This window comes from Tupaia chinensis, unplaced genomic scaffold (genome assembly GCF_000334495.1).
Source record: "Tupaia chinensis unplaced genomic scaffold, TupChi_1.0 Scaffold000079_1, whole genome shotgun sequence".
Taxonomy (NCBI): domain Eukaryota; kingdom Metazoa; phylum Chordata; class Mammalia; order Scandentia; family Tupaiidae; genus Tupaia; species Tupaia belangeri.
This window is the reverse complement of record NW_006159540.1, coordinates 1,343,702-1,367,710: the sequence shown is the minus strand read 5'-3', so window position 1 is coordinate 1,367,710 and position 24,009 is coordinate 1,343,702. Positions and strand designations below refer to the sequence as shown.

General features: G+C 35.2%; 1 protein-coding gene across 1 annotated transcript in view; it reads left to right on the top strand.

Annotated features, from left to right (window-relative positions):
* ZNF804A (zinc finger protein 804A) overlaps positions 1–24,009 on the top strand; it is a gene marked incomplete at its 5' end in the record, with an annotated part of 181,863 nt that overhangs the window by 87,005 nt on the left and 70,849 nt on the right.

Sequence of the window (24,009 nt, the reverse complement as noted above, 5' to 3'; positions counted from 1 at the left end):
TGCCACAATTCATGCCACAATTCTTTTCCCCCCATTTCTCCATCCTGTTAGGGCATGTACACACATGCACATGGTGTGCTTTTCAAGCCATCAGGGTCAGGATTCAAACTGGAGTTGAGTATGTGAAATCCAGTACAGCCATAATAGAAGCAGCCTGTAATATTTTCGTGTAAAAATAAGAAGCATTACCCTCACTATAGGGAAAATAATAATGACTAGGCAATGCACTATTCATTCTTAAAATAAATGCATATTATAGTGCCTAGAAATGGATCATGTAAAAACATTATCCTTATTGTTTTTTTCTTTTCTTCATTATAAAACTGAAGTATAATGCTATATACAGTGATGGGACTGACTCCACCCAGACTAAAGTTATGTTTTGGTTACATGGCCATTGTCTTCCCCAGCGTTCAGAGTACTCTCACTGAAATCACATATTACCTTCATTATGGTATTCGAGCTAGCATTCTCATACTTTTTAGACTATGTATATATGTCTGTATATATATGTATCTATATTTACTGAAAATTATAAATTGTAATTTAAAATACAAACAAAATATAAACTGAATCTAAACTGCCACAACTCTAAATATAGCAGTATAAGTTAAATTGCTATTGACTTTCATATATATTTATGCAATTTTAAAATATGCAGTCATGCCCAACCATACATAACAATTAATAAATGTACATAATCATTTTAACAGCTATACAACAAATAAAATTACACCATCACTTCAATAACTGCACTAAATTTTATTACAGTAGGATATAATGTCATTACTTAAAATTAAAATTTTACTGACTCATATAGAAATTTAAAAATCGGGTTCCAGGACAATCAGTGGTGTGGTGGTTAAGGTGCTGGATCCCACATGGGCCAACTGTGAAGTTCAATTTCCAGACCCACCACTTTGAAAATTATGCCAGGCATGTGTGAGTGAATGCCCCCAAGTCCCAAGACTACAATGGAAGGAAAGGGATTGTAGAGGAGCTATCCTACTTGTGGAGTGCTTTCTCACTTTCTCTCTCTCTGTCTCTCTCTTTCAAGTGAGCACATGTGCCTTATGGCAGAAAACTGAAATCTAGATCCATATGCTAAGCTGCAGATTTTCCTATTTTAAATATGAGTTGCAAATATATTTCTTAAAGTAAAAAATTAATCCATGCCTGAAAATGGCATTTCTTTATTGATAGAATACTCATTGCTGACTTACAACTGTTTCATAGAACAGAGAAACTAAAAGTATGTTGACCAATCTTTCAACAAAAAACATTGTATAAAATAATTTGGACATTACTAAAAGACATATGTGATGTTCATAATTATTCAGTCTAAAAAGTATAGTGACATCTATTGCCCTGAGTAAATGAGTTTATGATATTATTACAAAACACACGAACCTAGGATAGCCAATGCAAATAAATAATTACATCTGAAACAAATACAATGAAGTAAAAATATTTGAAAGTTGAAATTTTTTCAGATGTTTTCAAGTGATTATTATTTACCAGTTTTCAAAAATAATGTTTTTTTAATGGCATGACTGGGACCAGTAGTTGGCATAATGTCTATGTTGCTGGACTCCCATGGAGTCAACTGCAGTTCGAGTCCTGGACCTGGTAACTTAAACTCACACCAGGTGCATGTGCATGTGTGCCTTAGATCCCAAGAGGAAAATGGAGGCGAAGGGATTGTGGTGTGGCCATCCCCTATGGGAGGGAGATTTTTCACTTTCTATCCCTCTATCTCTCTCTCTGTCTTTCTCATGAGCACATGTGCCCTATAGCAAAAATCTAAAAAACAAAAACAAAAACAAAAATATTTTTTGTTTATCCTATGAATGGAGCCAAGATATATGATTGATTAAGAGACAGTAACTCATTTATATGGCAGAAAACCTACAAAATAGCTTCTTCCTTCCATCACACACACACAAACACACTTATCCCACCTCACAAAAGAGGGAATTTATTTCTAGAAGGATTTAGTTCTCTCGGGAATTTTTTATACTGGTTCCAATCTTTTGAAATCACACTCTTAACTTTTTATTTTCTATCCCAAACTCTCCTCTTTGCTGACCTCATGTTTACTAAAACTTAGATCATTTACTCTTTGCTTTACCCCTGAAATACCACAATTTCTTGATTATGTTTTTAACTTAATTCCACTAGAGTTTGGGAAAAATAAAAAGCAGTCCATAGTGGTACAAGTGAACAACATAGAATTCAGATTAAATTTTTGAACTTCATGAAGTTTCTTCAGTTATCTTTGCCTCAAAGACTTTATGTACATGTTTTCCCTTTGAAATCTGAAAATTGAGCATCTTAGAATTCCTATGTTATCTTTCAAGATTTTTCCATTTGTCTCTATATATTTTCTTTGAACAAAACATAGATGTAAAATCTCTCAACTTTTTCAGATTCATTCCTGAGTTTTTCTCAGCCTAGCTTCTTCTAGGAATGCTAGAGGAAGGAGCAGTGATTGAAGGTATTTCCGCTTCACAAAGGCTGTCAAAGTATCTTCTAAGTAAATACTGTTAGTAAACAGAATTCCAATGCCGCCTTTTAAAACACTTTTGTAATGTATTTTTGGAATTATTTTATTTAACTTTTTAAAAGTTATTTACTTGTTGGGGACCAGCAGGTGGTGTGGTGGTTAAGGTGCTGGACACTTTCACATGGCTGACCACAGTTCAAGTCCTAGACCCCTGGTGGCTTGCCTTCTCACTTTCTCTCTCCCTCCCCTCTTTCTGTGCGTGCATGTGTGTGTGTGTGTGTGTGTGTGTGGTGTCAAATTAAAATACATGAATGAATAAATAAAATTAAACTAAAATAATTATTTTTAAAAATTTTTATTTACTTGTTTATTTGTTTTAATTTGACCAGAGAGGGGCAGAGTGAGAGAGAGAGTGAGAAAGCAAACCACCCAGTCCAGAACTTGAATTGTGGTCTATCATGTGGGAGTCCAATGTCTTTAACTACCACACTACCTGCCAGCCCCTTCATAGTGCATTTGGATTAGAGTTTACTTACAGCTACACTGTGTGTGTTTTAAACCCTCATTGAGTTTCCATTATCTAATTTAGGCCATCATGATACATCATATTCATGAATGAATTCTTAACAACTGATAACATCTAGGAAAAAATGCACCATTGATATACTCATTAAACTTCATGTAGAGTTATTATAGTTTATATTGGGGTGTCAGAAAGGTCATGATGCATTTTCTATGTCTTTCTATGCAAAATGTGTCATGTTTTTTCCAATGATCCAATAACTTTATTATATCATACAGTACCTTCTTACCTCCTTTCTTTTCTCCCAGTCACTCATCATTGTGAAATAATTAGCTTCTGTCACTCAACTGGGCTCACTCTCCTTTGGAGCCTTCATTTTTTCCATCACAATCTCATGTCATGTAAATGTTACTATGTGAAATTGCATCCTTCTAAAACATACTCGCTGTCCCTCAATAATACATGTAAATTAAAAGATAAGACTGAATGATTTGGATTATCATATGTTTAAATTTTAATTAAATTTACACTTTAACAAATTATATTGTCCTCTGATTTACTTAATAAGACTTTCAAAAATGTCATTTTGTTTTTTATTCTTTTAGCCCATTTGTCAAGTCCTCTTAATCATGGACAATGTCTGAATGCAAAAAAAAAGCATAGCAGGTAGCTCAGCAAGAGCCAACTGAAAGTCAGTCTCCACCATCACACTACGAAGACCTCGGGCAAATTACCCTTCCCTCTCTCATACTGTATTCATCATATGTAGTAGGAGGCTAATAATATTCACTTGAAGGTTAATATTGTGAAGGCAGAGGTAATTGGAGTGTTGTGCTCTCTGTAGCAATCAATGGTTGTTAATGGTCTTTCTTTTCTCATTGTGTCTTCACCCAGATTTTAGTTGTAAGTTTTCAGGTTAAAATTTTCTCTTTTCAAAATATCCCTTTTCTTTTGGATATCTGAAACATGTGATTATTCCCAAATGGGCTTTTCCTGCTGTGCTAACAATGTATCAAATACACAGACTATCACTACCATTTGGAGTTCAAGACAAAGCAGAATTAACCACAGGGGCAGAGCCTGCTAGCACTAATGGGAGGGACAGCAGGTCTCCATATATTGTTCCTCTTATTATGGAAGCTGTGATTGCATGATGATCTTTACAAGCCATCCGGGAACCCCTGTGATGTGACACCTACAGTGTCATGCTTGCTTTTTGAGAAAATATTTTTCTAAAAATGCATAAGTCTAAAAGTTTTGAGGACTATTATTTTACCTTATTTTGTTCTCAGCAAGATAGTTTTATTTTATAGTCAGGAAATAAAGAAAAAAGGAAATTTATGATTCTTAGAAATAGTAGTACTAGGCTGAAATTAACTTAGACTATACTTTTTCATATGTATTTCATATATATATATATATATATGAATCACATTATATATACAGAATACATGTATATACTATATAATTTAGGTGCTTTTATCTGCTATTCTGATGTAAACATCTTTTTTATTAATAACATATTTTAATAAATATGCAGAGCTTTCTAAATTTTTTCTTCTCACAATCTACTCTTTTTAAATATAGTAGTATCTCATCTAATCCCAAAGAATTCATAAAATTAGCTAGATCTCCAAGTATTCCGACTAGATTGAGTCATGAAGAATTCCAGTTTAGGTTATGAGAGGGAAACTGATATTTTTCTTGAGAGAGGAAATACCTCTTGTGAATGGGTATAATTATTTCAAGGTATTTGATTTTAAAAATATTTGTTATGTGTTTCAATTTTTTTATGTCATGATAAAGAACTGAAGTTTTAATTTATGTATTTTAAGTCATCTATCAGCAATAAAAAGATTAAGAACTGACTTAAAGGAAAACAGTATAAGAATCACATTATATACAGAATACATGTATATACTATATAATTTAGGTGCTTTTATCTGCTATTCTGATGTAAACATCTTTTTTATTAATAACATATTTTAATAAATATGCAGAGCTTTCTAAATTTTTTCTTCTCACAATCTACTCTTTTTAAATATAGTAGTATCTCATCTAATCCCAAAGAATTCATAAAATTAGCTAGATCTCCAAGTATTCCGACTAGATTGAGTCATGAAGAATTCCAGTTTAGGTTATGAGAGGGAAACTGATATTTTTCTTGAGAGAGGAAATACCTCTTGTGAATGGGTATAATTATTTCAAGGTATTTGATTTTAAAAATATTTGTTATGTGTTTCAATTTTTTTATGTCATGATAAAGAACTGAAGTTTTAATTTATGTATTTTAAGTCATCTATCAGCAATAAAAAGATTAAGAACTGACTTATAGGAAAACAGTATAACTGGGTGAAATTAGGCCTTATTAAAGGTTAGAAAATATTAAATAACATATCTAAGCGCTAAGAAATTTAAGTCTTAGTAAAAAAAAATAAAAAAAGAAGATTCTAGATCAGTTCCTTAGATTTAATAGGTTAGTAATTTAGGAAACAAGTAGCTACCAGCTCATATTTTTTCTTTGCTTTTTTGAAGAAAGTTGCTATTTTCTTACTTCCCAGTTGCTCGTTATCATGATATAATTTTCCCCCATCACTCAACTGGATTCATTCTCTGTAGCCTTCATTTTGTCCATCACAATCTCATGCCATGCTTTCCCTCAAATCTCCAATATCTTTCCATCATCTCTGCCCTGATTGCTTCTCTTTGCATTGAGTATTGTACTTCTTACAACCTGGAAAATATTTTAACTAGTCTCTTTGATTCTAGTCTTAATCCCTAATTTATTCTCTATCCAGTACTCATATCATTTTTCCTACAATGCAAATCTGATCTACATCCCTCCTTGCTTAAACACCTTTACTGGGGCCAGAGGGTGGTGTGGTGGTCAAGGTGACTGGATTCCTACATGGCTGACCGTGGCTTGAGTCCTGGACCCGGTGGCTTGAAACTCATGCCAGGCATGTGTGCATGCATTCTCAAAATACCGAGAGGAGAGGGAAGAGAAAGGATTGTGGTATGGCTATCTACCCTTGGGAGTGATTTCTCACTATCCTTTCTCTGTATCTCTCTGTCTCTCTCCTCTCTGGCAAGCACACATGTCCTATGTCAAAAACCAAACCAAAGCAAAAAAAAAATACTGACTTTCCTATCAGTTTATATTAACATTGTACCTCTGTAAAATATAGAGACTGCTCCATAATCTGACCCTGCTTTACTTATCAGTATCACCCACAGCACTCCCTCCTCCACTCCAAAACATGCGCCAGTCTCTCTAGTGCCATCAAATGACTTATAACTCGTCTAAAGTCTCATCTTTTATGATTTTGTGCATACTCTTACTTTTTTCTGAATTATAAATCCACTGCACCAACAAACAGTCATTTAATAGAAACAAAAAAAAGTTATATGCTATGGTAATGTATATAGTAATGTCTTTTACTTGACAAAAATGCACTATATTCATGCTGGGCGCAACCATGTTGTATTCTGTAAAGATGTATGATTATTAAATGCAAATTAATTTTTAAAAATTAAAAATATACAATACTTAAATAATTATTTAAAAAATGTAATATACATTTTTAAATTTGCTGACACTCTTTACATTAAATTAGACATTATTTAAAAGAAATTTCATGATTGTTTCAAGTAGGAGAATTTTCTTTACCACAGTGATTCCATCATATTCTTTATCATGATCATTATTATAACGATTAGAAATACCGTAAGAAGTAAAAGCTGTTAGGACCAGCAGGTAATGTGGTGTTTAATGTGTTGGATTCCTACATGGCTGACCACAGATCGAATTCTGGACTCGGTGGCTTGCTTTCTCACTTTTCCTCTCTCTGTTTCTGTCTCTCTCTCTTTGTTCAAATTAAAGTATAATAATGATAATAGAAAATAAATACAATACATAGTTCTTTAAAAAAGAAAGTAAAAGTTGTCTTTTTTTTTTTTTTTTGAGAGGTTTTTGCTATAGGGTGCGTGCACTTGCCAGAGAGACAGAGAGACAGAAAGCGAGAAATCACCCCCCCAGGGGGGATGGCCACGCCACAATCCCTTCTCCTCCATTCTCCTCTCGGGATCTTGGACACGCACGCACACGCGTCTGGTGTGAGTTTTAAGGCACCAGCTCCGGAACTCGAACCGCGGTCAACTACATGGGAGTCCAGCAACGTAGCCATTACGCTAATTGCTGGTCCCAAAGTTGTCTTTCTTTTGTATTTCAGACATATTGACATTCTTTGAAACAAGATTATTTTATACATATCTGTGCCTCTAGAATGTACTCTTTACCTACAGGTACACCATAAATAATTTTTGAGTGAATAGATTTATATATTATATTATCTGAAAGTGGTTTTCAGTGATAATGAAGGGCATATATACCTGATCCCTGGGTGCAACTTTCTTGTCTTCATTGTCAAATTAACCAGTCAGAAAATAAAATCTTCATGTAGAATTAACAGTGCTGATTTATACCAGTATTATAATTTTTCCTTTAGTAAAATTATATAAAATGTATTGTTTTACAGATACTTTGATAGTAAGGATTTGTGTTAAGCCTCTAAATCTCAATAGAAAAAATAGTATCCAAGCCAAAGCAGATAAAGATTTTGACTTCACGGAACTGAAAGAGTGAACAATTGAAACGGCTATATAATGTAATATAAAGGAGTGGATGGATATTTGCAAGAGGCTCAGTTCATGAAAATGTATGTTATGAAAAAATGCATAGATTTCAGAAAATTTTTGTACCAAAATAAATTTGTGCTTTAATTTCATTTTTTCAAAAACTTTTTCTACTTCTCTCATATAAAATAAGCTACATATACCATATATAATCCTAGATGATCGAGATGGTCCAGAGTAACCACTCTAGTTGTAGATCGGAGGATCACTAGGAAAGTTTTCTATTTCTACATAAAATCCACCCATCTTGGTAAGAGCATGCTTTGTCCTCCTTTGAAAACCCCTGCTGTGGATTTACCCTCAGTCAGAATTCCAGTTGCTCTTCGTGCTGCATATGTATCAATGAACAGCTACGATTTTTATGTACTCATTCCTGGTTTCCCACTGCTGTCATTTGAATACAGTTCCTTATAACTTTTCAGAACATTAGAGACCAGTTCATCTTTAAGCAAAAAAAAAAAAAAAAAAAAATGCCCTCTGGAAACTGCCAGCAACTAATGCTTAGAAGGACTTTTGGGATCAAGCACTCTAAGGTGATGTTCTTTCCTTGGTTTTGGAGCTCCAGAATGAATAAGCTTTATATGTCACCTGTCTTTATTGGCTTTCATCTTTTCACTTTTAATTTATCTCATTTTTTAATATTTAAAGTGGTTTCTCATAGACAACAAATAAGCTTGTTTAATCCACTCTGACTATATACATGTAATTTTTTTTTCTTTTGTGTAATTAGATTATTCACTTTTTAAAATTTTTCATTTTTCCTGAGGGAACATGCAATCGTGAGAAAGAGAGAGAGAAGGCACCTCTCCACGCCCCCCCACTCCTCTGGGGAATGGTCATATCACAATCCCTTCTCCTCCATTTCTCCATCTCCATCCTTTTTTGGACTTTGGGCACGCAGGCACATGCCTGGCGATTTTCAAGCTGCTGGATCCAGGATTCAAACCACACAGTTGGTTTAAAGGATCCATCTGCCTTAACCACCATGTCATTGGCTGGTCCAACCATTTGCTTTTAAAATAGTTGTGTGTTAATATATAGTTGACGTATTAGCTATCATGTTTGTAATGTTTTTATTTGTTGTGTTTGCTCTTTTTTTTTTCTCTCTCTCTCTCCGTCTGGTTTTATTTGTGCAATTAAATGATTTCATTCTATCTCCTGTTTTAGTTTGTCAATTATAGTTCATAGTAATACTTTTTAGTGGTTACTCTAGAGTTTAAAATGTACATTTTTCCTTAGTTCACAGATCACTATAAATTTATATGCAGTGCAGGTATCTTGCAAGATAGTATTTCTAACTGTTTCCCCGATCCCTTCTGACATTGGTGTAATTCACTTCACTTATGCATGTGCTATAATCATCTGATTCATTTATAGTATTAAAATTTTAAGTTTTGAATTAACTAAGATTAAACATTTAAAAATATACTCTGCCTTCATTTTATAATCCTTCTCTAACTTTTTTTTATATATAATTTTCTTCAAAAACTTTAGCATTTCTCATAAGTCAGGATTGTTGGTGAAAAATTCCAGAAGTTTGTGCTTATCTGAGAAGGCCTATTTGTGATTCACCATTGAGGAATACTTTCACTGGAAATAGAATTTTGGGTACTGGTTGCTGTCATCTTTTCTTTCAATAGTGTAAATATTTCATTCCACTCTCCTTGCTCGCATGGTTTCTAATGAGAAGTCTTGTAGTTATTATATTTGTTTTCCACAGTTAAGGTTCTTTTGCCCCTCCTTTCTTCCTTTCTTCCTTCAAATATGAATTCAAAATTTTTTTCTTTGTTTTCTACTATTTGAATATGAGATGCTTATGTTCTTAATATTGTCATATTTTTATTTATACTTTTCCTGTTTTCTGGATCTTTGATTTGGTGTCTAGTAATAATTTTGAGATTTTTGGACAAAATTATTTCTTATATTTCATTCACTCCATTGTCTCTGTTTTTGCATTTTGATATTGCAAATACACATATGTTACACACTTTGGCAGCATCCCATAGTTTCTAAGTGGTCTGTTCTGCTTTCCTGCTTGCTTGCTTCCTTTTTTCTTTCTTTCTTTTTGCATTTCTTTCTGGAAAGAGTCTACTGACATATGTTCAAATTCCTTGATTCTTTCTTTAGTCATACCATGTCTATTTGTGAGTCCAAGAAAAACATTATTTCAGTAAATGATTTTTCTTAGTTTGTAACATTTACTTTTTCATATAGAGATCCTGACATATAAATCATATATACCCTAAATTTATTCTTTAAGAATTCTAATATCTGAAATATCTAAACCTTGTGATGATTAATTTTTCTTTTCAGTCTATTTTTTTTTCTTAACTTGTAACATGCTTTTTGTGAAAAGCTGGGCACATATCAGGTAATGGAAACTGAGTTAAATAGACATTTAGTATGACTATTTCTGTTCATCTGACTATATGTTCTCTGTGTTTAATTTAGTTTTCCATAGCAGTAAGAGGACTAAGCGCCTGTGGTGCCTTTTAGAAAGGTACGGGTGGTGTAGTGAAGGTGGCTGACTCCTACATGGCTGACTATGCACCTGGACTGGAGGCTTGAGAAATATGCTGGTTGCAGGTGCATACCCAAAAGGGGGAAGAAATTGAGGAGAAGTGATTGCTACTTGAACCTTCTCCATGGGGGACTGTTGCTTTCTCTCTTTCTCTCTCAACATGTTTAAAGTCTGGGAAGTGCACACCCTTTCTGGTAAATCTAAAAATATAGTGATTCTTTTAGTCTCTTTAATTTTAAAAAATTTAGCTTAATTTTTTCTTAGAATGATTTTGCTATGGGATATATGTATTAACCACAGAGACAGAGAGAGTGAGTGAGAAATCACCCTCCAGGGAGGATGGTCATGCTACAATCCCTTCTCCTCCACTCTTCTCTTGGGATCTTTGGGCACACACACACAAGCTCCCAGCAGGAGTTTCCATCCACCGGGTCTGGGTCTTGAACCACAGTTGGCCATATGGGAGTCCAGTGCTTTAACCACTACACCACTTACTGGCCTCTGAAAATTCTTTTAAAAATATGCTTCTTTATACGTACTTCCTCAGATAGAGTGTACATCATGAAACTCGTTTGGCTATGGACTCTTGTGAAATTGCAGATCTGTTGCTGGGATGTTAAGGTATGGAAGAGAGAGGACAGTCTATAACCTTTTAGTAAAAAGTTAATATTCACCTTTTTATGTGGTGTGTCTCAGGACTATGACGTCATAATTGTCCTGTGATGTAGCTTTTCTTCCCCTTTTCATCCAGTTACTCCTCATTTCTTGGCTGTTAAGTTTCTACTCTATTTTCTTGAAGCCCTGACCCCGATTGACAATGTTTCTACCTTTTCCTCAATTTAAGTGAGACAGGAAGGCCCTACTCTCTGGATTGGGAATAAATTCCTTTCCCTGAATGCAATAATGTCCTTGAATTGGCTTGGGAATTGTTCTTATTCCCGTTATAGAGAAGAGTATTGGCTGGTTTCATAATACTCTTCCTGTCTCCTTACCAGGGAATCTCTTACCAAGAAACTCTCATAATCATCACAAGAACTTGGTTTGGTGTACGTACATTAAGCTGCCCCAGAAGTGTTTGGGGTTCCCTTTAAGACTGTAGCTACCAAGACTTTCTATTTTATATGCTCAACTACAGTCAGCCTGAAGCAATTCATCAAAGTTAACATTTGAGAGTCCCTACTAGCTCATGGCTGCAGTGGCTACTGATCCAAATAAACAGATACTAGTTTCTGAATCTTTCTGAAAGTGATTGTCTCTCTTCATTTGAGGCAATGTTTTTACCCTATGATCATTGTTTCCAAGAAAAGTAATTGACTTTCAGTCTAGATTTGTATATTTGTTAGAACTGGAGTGATGACTCTCAAGCACTGTACATGTCAGAAGAGCTAAAGCCAGAAGTCTTTATCAACTTCTAATCTCTCATTTTGCACTCTTGTTTCAGTGTTTCTTGCGACCTCAAATAAACCACTTAAATTCTTAGCTTCAGTTTCTTTTTCTGTGAGAACCCAAGCTAATCATCAGTGAGACAATTTACTGGAAAAAACACACTGCCCTACTTTGTTCGCTGTTACAATTGAGAGAATAAAAACGATGCATTGGATCACCACTTCCCTTTTATCAACTTTTCAGTGAAAATAGATGCTCACTATAAACTTTAGATATTTCTAAGATGAAAAAGTACACTCAATTACTATAACTCATAATGTACAATGAGATTCTTTACAAAATCTATGTAGAATTCTCACATTGGGAATTCCATTCATTATGCTTTTATATAAACAAACTAGAATACAACACACTTTAGATGGTGTTAAGCTTCGGAAAACCTGCTGTATTTTCTTGTTTGACTTTAAGGATGAGATCGCCACAGCCTTCCTTAATGCAAAGAAACTGTAGGGTCATGTTCAATATCAACCAACTCGGGCCACATGGTGGAGCATTGTTAAGACAGGATGCTCTGTGAGGCAGTCCGGTATGGAAGGCTTCCAGTTGAAGTCCAGAGATCTCCCTGAGTATTGAGTATACCAGGCACACTCTTACGCATGACCCAAGACTAGGTGAAAGCTAGGAGTGAATTGTAGCTCAAGTCTGTTGGGAGTGCTCTCACTCACGAAGTAAATAGACAAATACCTAAATACATTTAAAATAATAATTCAACTAGAATCAGTCTTGTGGCCTAGTGGCTAAGGGAGCTGAGTCCCACATGGCCAATTGCACAGTTCGAATCCTGGCCCTGGAGGCTCAAATATCACAGATGTGTGCTCAAAATCCCGACATGGTGGAGAAGTGAAAGAGAAAAGATTGCAGTGTGACCATGCCCCTATTCATGCCCCATCTCTCTCTTTCTATTTCTGGTGAATGCATATGTCCTCTGGTAAATTAAAAAATATATACTTCTGTCAATCATTAACATGCACTGTCTCTCAGGTTTTCCCAAGCATGATGGAACAAATCTAAGTTAGTCTTTGTTAACTTCATGAGTTGAAATAATTATTGATTTAAATTAAACAAAGGTTCTAACAAGAATTGGTTTAAAGACAGGATCTCCTATAGGATCCAAGGGTGAAAAATGAAGCAAATGCTTCCAAAGAAGCATCATCAATCAACTTAGTGATGAATATAATCAAGTGAGATGGACAAGGCTGCACTCTGATAGCTGAGAATTGGGGAATTTATCTTTCTCTATATGAACAGATTCTATGGTTAAAAGCATACTCTTTAACCAATAACTGTTATCAGTTAATAATCACAAAAGAGAACTGGCTAAACCCTTATACCTATAGCCTCTTGTCTTGAAACTAGCTTTGTTCTTTTTGTCTATGCTTTCTTTGGCTATTTAAGGTCTTTTTTATTTGCATATAAACTTCAGAATTTTTTTCTATTTTTGTGAAAAATATCATTGGAACTTTGATAGGGATTTTATGGAGTCTTTAAATTGTTTTGGGTAGGATAGACATTTTAGCAATATTAATTGTTCTAATCCTCAAATATAGGGTTTGTTTTGATATATCTTCCTCAAATTCTTTCCTGAACATTTAATATTTTTCCATGTATATGTCTTTTGCATTCTTGGTTAAATGTACTGCTAAACATTATATTTTATTTTGTGTAGCTATTGCAAGAAGAGTTGTTTTCTAAATTTCTTTTTTTTTTTTTTGGATAGTTTGTTGATAGTATGGAAATACATTACTAATTTTTGTCTTTTGATTTTACATCTTGCAATTTTCCTGAATTCATTTACTAGCTCCAACATCTGTTTGGTGGAATTTTTAGAATTTTCTATACATAGGATTTTCTCATCTGTAAACAGGGACAATTTAACATCTTGCTTTCCGATTTGGATTGTTTTCTCTTTTATTTCTTTTTCTTACCTAATTTTTGGTTGACTTTCAGCACTATGTTGTATAGGAGTGTCAGGAATAGGTATCCTTCACTTGTTACTGATTGTAGAGGAATAGCTTTCAAATGTTCACTACTGAGTATGTCGGTTTGTCATATATACCTTTATTATGTTAGAGTACATGCCTTCTATACTTAACTTATTGGGAGTTTTTGTGATGAAATGATGTTGAATTTTATGAAATGCTTTTTCTGTATCTATTGAGATGACCACATGCTTGTTTTTCATTCTGTTAATATGGTATGTCAACTCTAAAGAACAGTTCGAATCCTGGCCCTGGAGGCTCAAATATCACAGATGTGTGCTCAAAATCCCGACATGGTGGAGAAGTGAAAGAGAAAAGATTGCAGTGTGACCATGCCCCTATTCATGCCCCATCTCTCTCTTTCTATTTCTGGTGAATGCATATGTCCTCTGGTAAATTAAAAAATATATACTTCTGTCAATCATTAACATGCACTGTCTCTCAGGTTTTCCCAAGCATGATGGAACAAATCTAAGTTAGTCTTTGTTAACTTCATGAGTTGAAATAATTATTGATTTAAATTAAACAAAGGTTCTAACAAGAATTGGTTTAAAGACAGGATCTCCTATAGGATCCAAGGGTGAAAAATGAAGCAAATGCTTCCAAAGAAGCATCATCAATCAACTTAGTGATGAATATAATCAAGTGAGATGGACAAGGCTGCACTCTGATAGCTGAGAATTGGGGAATTTATCTTTCTCTATATGAACAGATTCTATGGTTAAAAGCATACTCTTTAACCAATAACTGTTATCAGTTAATAATCACAAAAGAGAACTGGCTAAACCCTTATACCTATAGCCTCTTGTCTTGAAACTAGCTTTGTTCTTTTTGTCTATGCTTTCTTTGGCTATTTAAGGTCTTTTTTATTTGCATATAAACTTCAGAATTTTTTTCTATTTTTGTGAAAAATATCATTGGAACTTTGATAGGGATTTTATGGAGTCTTTAAATTGTTTTGGGTAGGATAGACATTTTAGCAATATTAATTGTTCTAATCCTCAAATATAGGGTTTGTTTTGATATATCTTCCTCAAATTCTTTCCTGAACATTTAATATTTTTCCATGTATATGTCTTTTGCATTCTTGGTTAAATGTACTGCTAAACATTATATTTTATTTTGTGTAGCTATTGCAAGAAGAGTTGTTTTCTAAATTTCTTTTTTTTTTTTTTGGATAGTTTGTTGATAGTATGGAAATACATTACTAATTTTTGTCTTTTGATTTTACATCTTGCAATTTTCCTGAATTCATTTACTAGCTCCAACATCTGTTTGGTGGAATTTTTAGAATTTTCTATACATAGGATTTTCTCATCTGTAAACAGGGACAATTTAACATCTTGCTTTCCGATTTGGATTGTTTTCTCTTTTATTTCTTTTTCTTACCTAATTTTTGGTTGACTTTCAGCACTATGTTGTATAGGAGTGTCAGGAATAGGTATCCTTCACTTGTTACTGATTGTAGAGGAATAGCTTTCAAATGTTCACTACTGAGTATGTCGGTTTGTCATATATACCTTTATTATGTTAGAGTACATGCCTTCTATACTTAACTTATTGGGAGTTTTTGTGATGAAATGATGTTGAATTTTATGAAATGCTTTTTCTGTATCTATTGAGATGACCACATGCTTGTTTTTCATTCTGTTAATATGGTATGTCAACTCTAAAGACTTAATTCTGTGAATGACCCTTGCATCCTGGGGTAAATCCCACTTGATCATGTCATGATGAATGATTCTTTTTTATTGTCATTTTATTCAGTTTGCTATTATTTTGTTGAGGATTTTTTTCATCTATATTCATCAAGGATATTGGCCTGTAGTTTCATTTTCATGGGATATTGTTTTCTGGTTCTTGTATCAGAGTAATACTGACCTTGTAAAATGAGTTTGAAAATGTTCCCTTTTCAGTTGGATTTGAGAATGATTGGTATTGAAATAAGAGATAGGAACCCTAAAAATATAGTTAGGGTATAGGCACAAAATGGAATCACCAAATGGCTAAGTTTTAAGATGGAGACACAACAGCGCAGCAGCAGTCAGCTCTCACTGAGCTACTTGCTCATGAGAAACGCTTGCAGCACTGGGACCAGCAGTTGACATAATGGCTATGTCGCTGTACTCCCATGTAGTCAACTGTGGTTCAAGTCCCGGACCCAGTGGCTTAAACTCATTCCGGGCACATGTGCATGTGTGCCCAAGATCCTGAAAGAAGAATGGAGGAGAAGGGATTGTGGTGTGGCTATCATCCCTGGGGGATGATTTATCACTTTCTGTCTCTCTGTCTCTCTCTGTCTTTCTGGCGAGTGTACATGCCCTATAGCAAAAACCTCTCAAAAAGAAAAAAAAAAAGAAAAAAAAAAGAAAAAAAAAAGAAATGTTTGCAACACTGACTTAATGATTGATCTAAAGCAATATAGCAACTAAGATGTTTCCCAGGTACTACTACATTTCAGAAAGACAAATAAAGGTCTTTTGTGGCCCAACGTTTTTAGACAAGAGATTCTCAGGACCTTCATATTCACACCAAAATTAGAAGAATAACCAGGCCCATTTAGCATGTGATCCTCACCATGAGAAGAACTCATGCACAAATCTCTCCCTCAGAACAAGCCTGAACAAAGCCTCTCGTGACCAAGATAAAAACCCTCTTCAGTTTCTTTTTGGCAACCCATTTTTTCTGAGACCCCCTCCTTCAATAAATTCCACTATACTATACCCTCTCAGTGATCATGAGTTGCGGGCAAGAAACAGCATTGCCCACATCAGAATTAGTTCTTCAAATGTTTGGTAGAAATCAGCAGTGAAGTCAGTTATGTACTGGGCTTTCCTTTGGTGGATGACATTTTGTTATTGATTCAATCTCCTTGTTTACTATTGGTCTGTTCTGATTTTCTATTACTTTGTGATTCCACTTTGGTAGGTCTCTAGAAATTTATTAATTTCTTCAAGATCGCCAATTTTGTGTCATTGGCAAGTTTCCACCTCTGAGTATGAAATTACCTGTCAATTTTTCATATATGTTTATTGTTAGTGTATATTCTTTCTATACTTAACTTGCATAATTACTTCTGGTAGCTTTTATGATTGTTTGTATTCTATGACATCAGTTGTAATATTCCTTCTTTCATTTTCAGATTCATTTATTTGAGTCTTTTGTTTCTTCTTAGTCTAGAAAGTTTATAGATATTATTCATCTTTTAAAAAAACACAAATCTTAATTTCATTGATATTGATTATTGTTTTCTGTCTCTTTTTCATTTATTTCTGCTCTGATCTTTAGTCTTTTGTTTTTGTTTTTTTGTTTTTTTTTCCTTTGGATAATTCTGGGCTTAGATTGCTCTTTTCTTAGTTCCTTTAGATGCTTCATTAGGATGCTTCTTTAAAATCTTTCTTTGCATTTTCATGTATACATTTATTCTTATGAACTTCTCTCCTAGAACTGCTTTTTCTGTATCCCACATGTTTTGCTATGATGTTTTCATTCTCATTTGGTTTGTTTGAAGATTATTTGTATTCTTATATTTATTTACTATTTTTTTTCTAAAATAAACACGATGGTATGATGCCTATATCTGCATGCACATGCACACGAAGGAGAGAGAGAGAGAGAAACAACCCACCAGGGGCAATGGTCATGCTACAATCCCCTCACTTCCATCCCTGCATGCACATGCCCACGAAGGAGAGAGAGAGAGAGAAACAACCCACCAGGGGCAATGGTCATGCTACAATCCCCTCACTTCCATCCTCCTTTTGAGATTTTGGACATGCACGTACTCGCACTCAGAGTGTCGAGCTGCCAGATCCAGGTTTTACTGTGTAGTTAGCCACATGAGACCCAGTCTCCTTAACCTCATGACATGCTGGCTCAAAACATACTTTTTTATTATTAATAATAATGGTGCATACGTGAAATGCATTCAGTAGAAATCATACTCTGACCCATAGAAAAGTTTGCTTTTTGGACAAGCAGATGGCATAATGGTTACATCACTGGACTCCCAGGCAGTCAACTGCAGTTTGAGTCCTGGACCTGGCAGCTTAAAACTCATGCCAGGCACATTTGCATGTGTGTCCAAAATCCCAAGAGGAGAACGGGGAAGAAGGGATTGTGGCATGGCCACCACCCCAGGGAGTGATTTCTCACTTTCTGTCTCTGTCTCTTTCTGTCTCTCTAGCAAGCACACACACCTGATAGCAAAAACCTCTCTAAAAAAATATTTTGTTTTTTACTTTCAGTATAGTATTCAATAAGCTACATAAGATATTGAACAATTTAAAATAAAATAGACTTTAAGTTTGATGGTTTTACCCAACTGTAGGCTAATGTAAGTGTTCTGAGCATGTTTAAAGCAGGATAGGTAAGCTATAATATAGGTTATTTGTATGAAACATTTCCAGCTTGTGATACTGTCATTTTATAATGGATTAATGCAGACATAACTCCCTCATAAATTAAGAAACATCTCGGTGTATGTAATCTTGGTTGAATTGAATCTCATTGGTAACCCTTGGCTTTCCTGTTGAATCTGATTGGTAACCTTTGACCTTCCTATACCTGGATATTTATATCTGTCTTCAAATTTGGCAAGTTTTCTGCTATTATTTATTTAAATGGCCTTTCTGCCCCCTGTCTTTCTCTTCTCCTTTGTGAATTCATGTGACTCAAAAATTTTCTCTTTTGGGACCAGCTGTTAGTGTAATGGTTATGTCGCTGGACTCCCACGTAGTTGACCGCGGTTCAAGTCCCGGACCCAGTGGCTTAAACTCACGCCAGGCGCGTGTGCGTGCGTGCCCAAGATCCCGAGAGGAGAATGGAGGAGAAGGGATTGTAGCGTGGCTATGCTCCCTGAGGGGTGATTTCTCGCTTTCTATCTCTCTGTTTCTCTCTGTCTGTCGGGTGAGCGCACGAGCCCTATAGTAAAAACCTCTCCAAAAAAATTTTTTTTTCTCTTTTGTTTTTTTCCAATTACATAAATTTGCAAATTTTTTTCTGCATTATCAATTCTACTGTTGAGATTTTCTAATTTTAAAAAATGTGCTCATTGAATTTTTCCATTCCAGAATTTGTGTTGTATTATTAATAATTTCAATCTCTCCATTAAATTGCTAGTTTTATCATTTGTTGTATTTTTAATTTCACTGAGTTGTTTCTCTGTATTTTACTGAAGTTTATTGTGCTTCCTCAAAGCAATTATCTTTACGTGACCAGCTACAGTGGTGTGCACTGTTACAACTCTGATTTGCAGGCTGGACCACATGTGAGGCCTAGGTTCAATTACTAATCCAACCTACAGTCTGGGCTGGGTGCTTTAGTGTGTGCATATAATCCCAGCAACCCAGGAGGCTAAGTCAGGAGAATTATGAATTAAAGGCTAGTTTGGGCAACAAAAACAGAATATTGTGCTTTGGCATGTGCCTGAAGTCTCAGCTATTCCAGTGGCTGAGGCAGATGAATCATAACACACAGAGACTATGTCTAAAGAAAAATACCAGTCCATTGACCCAGCCACAGTGGTATAAGGGATAGGACACTCCTAAGGTGCTGAAACCAAATGATAGGCCAGGTTTGGATCCTGGGTCAGTTGGAACATATTGAGGGCTTGTGTCCAGCTGGGAAAGGATTACAGTGTGGTAATGCCATATCTAGGGTAACTTTATCTGTTTCTCTATGCATCTTGCTCATGAAAAAAGTAAATAAAACAAACAAAAAATAGAATTCTTTTCAGATAGCTTGTATATTCTATTTTTGTTGTTGTTCAGCCACTGAGAGATTATTGCCTTATCTTGGTGGTGTTACATTTTCTTGTTTTTTTTTTTTTTTTAGGTTTCTTGTTGCCTTACGTTGTTTCTGTGCATTTGAAGGTATAGAGTCTTCTTCCAGTTTTACAAACAGCCTTTGTTTTGAAAAGCCCATCACTAGTCTGACCATCTAGAGACTCTTAGGGCCATCTTGTGTGGTGAGGGCAAGCTTGCTTCTGAAGTCCTCAAGCAGGATGGCCGGATGCCTGGGTCAGCAAGTAGATGTGCCTAGAACCTTTTATCTGTGAAAGCCTGATTGAAGCCTGAGTTCATATTGGCCAGCTGAATGAACCTGGCCCTATGTCCACTGGGATGGACCTGGACCCTGAATCCACAGGATTAATCCTGATTCTGGGGTGGGTCTGGAGCTTAGGTCCATGGGAATGGGTCTGGTTCCTGAGTACACAGGGGCTGACTTAAATCTTGAGTCTGTTGAGGTAGACTTGAAGCCTCAGTCCACTGGGTCTGACCTGGTGTTGGTCTAATGGAGTAGCCATCAATCCTGATCTGCAAGAGCATATATGCAAATAAAATATTCTATAAGGGCCTGAAGATTGGGTATGTGGTTTCTTGCCCGGTACTGTGGTAGCTTGGAAGCTTTATCCATGGTCACCAATTTGATGCCCAGTGTCTGACCTGGTGGTAGATAAGCCTGGAACTTATATCTACAGGGGTCAGCTGAGAGACTGGGGATGCAGACGTCAGCCTGATGAGTAGGGAAGATGCTGGGGCAGATTCAAAGCCCAGAACCATGGAGTCTAGCCCATTTCTGGAGCATTCAGAAGCCTGGAATCACCACAGTGGCCCAGCACTGAGGGCAAACTGGAACTTAGGCTGATGGGGCCTACTCAACAGCTGGGTGGACCGCAGATCAATTGAGCTGTGCAGGTCTGCAACCTGGGGCTGTGGATCAGTTTGGCATAGGATGAGCTGCAAAGTTCAGTTCATAGTCCTGGTTTGAGGTATAGGGGTTGCCTAGCACTGGGTTTTACTGGCACAGGTCAAGTACTGGGATCCAAGGCAAAGTCCCTTATTCACATTTTTTTTCTTCATCCAAGTGAAGAATCTCTTTCTCACCATGCTGTGCTAGTGGAGGTATGTGTGCAATGTAAGACTGTCTCTCCTACACTCTTCAATGCAACTTTTTATTCCTATGGTATGCCCAAGTGCTATATTCTTAGTTCTCTTAGCTCTTATAGAGGTATTTGGCTATGTAGGGAGATAAAATTGATGTTTCTGTGGCAGATGAGAGTTGCAGAGTCCTATCCTGTAATTTCTCATGTATTACCCCTCTTCCCTTCTATATATGTTTTTGAAACCAAAAGGGCCATGATGATATTATTATTATTATTATTATTTGTTGAGTGTCTACTAATGCTGAGCTCCATGAAAAGCTCTCAAGCTGCAGCAGTAAATAAATAGATTCAAATATCTGTTCTCTTAGATCTAACATTTACTAGGGAAGATCACTTAAATACACCCAGTTATTGATAAGTTTCGAGAAAGGCTGAATATTATTTGATGCCATATCTTATGATAAAACCACTATGAAATGCATCGTTCTAGAAAAGAAATATCTTTCTCTTTGAAGTTCTACTTTGGTGCTATACATTTTTAATAACAACTACAGGAACTGGAGCTAGACTTTGGGTAAACCATTAACTTCTCCATTTCAATTATTTCAACTTATCTACAAAATGTAATGTCTATTTGCTAAGATTATAAATGAAAAGATTCTTGACTTTACAAGGAGGAATTCAGAAGTTCATGGAAAATGCACATTAGGAAATACTATGTGTGGATTTCTACATCATTTAGTACCAAAATGAATGTGTACCTTAATTCCATTTCTCTACAAACTTTTTGAATCTCCTCGTGTAATTCTGGAGTTATATACATACTTTTACTTGAATGTAAGAACTGACTCCACCTTCATTTCAAAATGCTTGATTATTCTTGGTTCCATTTTATTCTTTTTTTTTTTTTAGTTTATTTTTAAAGTTTATTTCTTCCATGAGAGAGAGAGAGGTAGAGAAAAAGAGACAGAGACAGGCACCCCCAATAGAGTTCTCATGTTGATAGATATATGTAATATGTGATGGGTTTGGACAGCCTGACTGGCTGCAAGAAGCTTGTCAACATCTTTCTCATTATCTGCCATCACTCTCAATGAAACACCACAAAAACCGTGTTTATAGTTGAATAGAATGGCTTTCCTAAATAGAAGGATAATTTGGGAGTTGAGGAAATATGAGCTGCTGTGTCACTTTTAATCTTATTGAAATGTGTTTTTACCATGTGTAGCACGATGACTCTTTGAATATATGTTATTGTGCTGCATAATGTCAGCCAATGCCTGCTCCATACCATCCACCAGGAAGGAGAGAGACCCTGGAGCATGTCAGCCTGACTATGTCTATATACATTATTTATTTATTTATTTATTTGTTTGTTTATTTATTTATTTGCCAATGGGCACATTCACTCATCAGAGACACTGACAGACAGAGAGGGAGGTAAGAAGAGCTCCCCCTCCCAATGGGTCTTCATCATGCTGCAATCTTTCTTCCTCCACTTCTCCATTGTGTCATAATTTGGGATATGCATGCACCATGACTGGCATTTTTATAGCTGCTGGGGCTGGGATTCCCAAAGTATGATTGGCCATATGAGATCCAGCTCTCTTAAGCAGTGGACTATTGGGATGGTCCATACAATCTTTAAAACATATAATCAATGACAATACACATATTTGCTCTTCCTTAAGACACACATACAATAACTAAGTCCTATTATTCTACATTTGTTAGATAGAACAATGTTATATGATAACAAGAATGAATAAACTATTTAGAGAGAGGTGGTAGTTTTAGTATTATGCTAAAAAGGAGAATCAACTAGTTTACCAGGAAAATTTTGTTCAAGATCCTACTAATTTGGGACTAGCAGTTAGTGTAATGGCTATGTCGCTTGTCTCCCATGTAGTCGACTGTGGTTAAAGTTCCGGAACCAGTGGCTTAAACTCACGCCAGGCGTGTGTGCATGTGTGCCCAAGATCCCAAGAGGAGAATGGAGGAGAAGGGATTGCAGCATGGCCATTCCCCCTGGGGAGTGATTTCTTGCTTCCTGTCTCTCTGTCTCTCTTGTCTGGCGAGCGCGCATGCACTATAGAAAAAAACCTCTCCAAAAAAAAAAAGAAAAAGATCCTATTAATTTTAAGAGCTATTTCAAATTTGAACCAAAAACTATTGCCATTGTAATATAAATTCTATACTGACTGGAATTTTATCTAATCACGCTCTTCAGCTATGAAATCATATTACTTAATTTTTGTTTTTAAGTTAAGTAATTTAAATTGGTTGTTCCACAATGTATTATTTTAAAGATTAAAACATCAATAAGCAGTTTAGACCTGTATTAGTCATTTTCATCTTCTTAAACTGAAATATTTGAAGCAATTAAATAAAATATTTGGACATAGTTTATAAATTTTCTAAGAAATGGTAAATTAGGTTTTGAAATTAGTTCCATCCTATATAAAGAATTTAAGGCATTTTGACTTTATTACTTTCTGCCATGTGGTTGATAAAACTAATAAACTATAACAATGGATCATTGTTTTTAATGGAAGAAAATAGACTTTGCAATTATAGATTCTAGCTAATATATTAATAGACTATTACAATGTATGTATCCCAAATAATGATGACTCTTATATGGGATGTGTGCACGATTACAGAGGGGACTTCAGAAATTTGTGGAAAATCAAAAAAAAAAAGAACAAATTTATTTTGATAAAAATGTTTTGAAATTCATGCACATGTTTTTTTCCATGAAGATTTTGAATATCCATCATGCAATACAATAACATTAAAAAAATCAGTCATTAAATTATCACTGTATCACATCTGGATTTTGTACAAGCAATTTAAATATTTAAACTCTAAGTATTTTCTAGCCTGTTGTATTTAGTGAGAAGAAAGTTGTCATTCCTGAGGGGAGGGCAACATCACTTGCTCCCCACATTCCAGTGCCTAGGAGAACCTCTGGCTTATAGGAGTGGTTAAGAAGCGTGAATATGTACTTATTTTGAATTTTAGAGGAGTTGACAATAAGAGAACCTGTAAATTAGAAACACAATACATTCTATGGTGAGAATTGAAGTTTCAGTCTTCATGTCAGCACTTCAGTGAAAGAATCTCCAATGTTTCAATATATAAAATTTATTCAGGGCTGGCTGGCAACATTAACTTTTAAGGAGTCATGAAATAGCAAATAAATTTAGTTATAAGGAAACCTAAAGGCACTAACATTTTGCTGTTTTTTGCTTCATAAACAAAAGCTAATGATGACTGACTATATTTTTATCTTTTCAGGGGTTTTATTGTGTGGCTGCCTTTATTTACTGTGAGCATGATAAATGCAATCTACTTACACAGTTTGATTCTTTTCAGTTTAGTAAATAAATAACTTGAAGAAAAAGGTCTCATTTTCCAAAGACTAGAGAATATTTTCAAGTTCAACCTGAA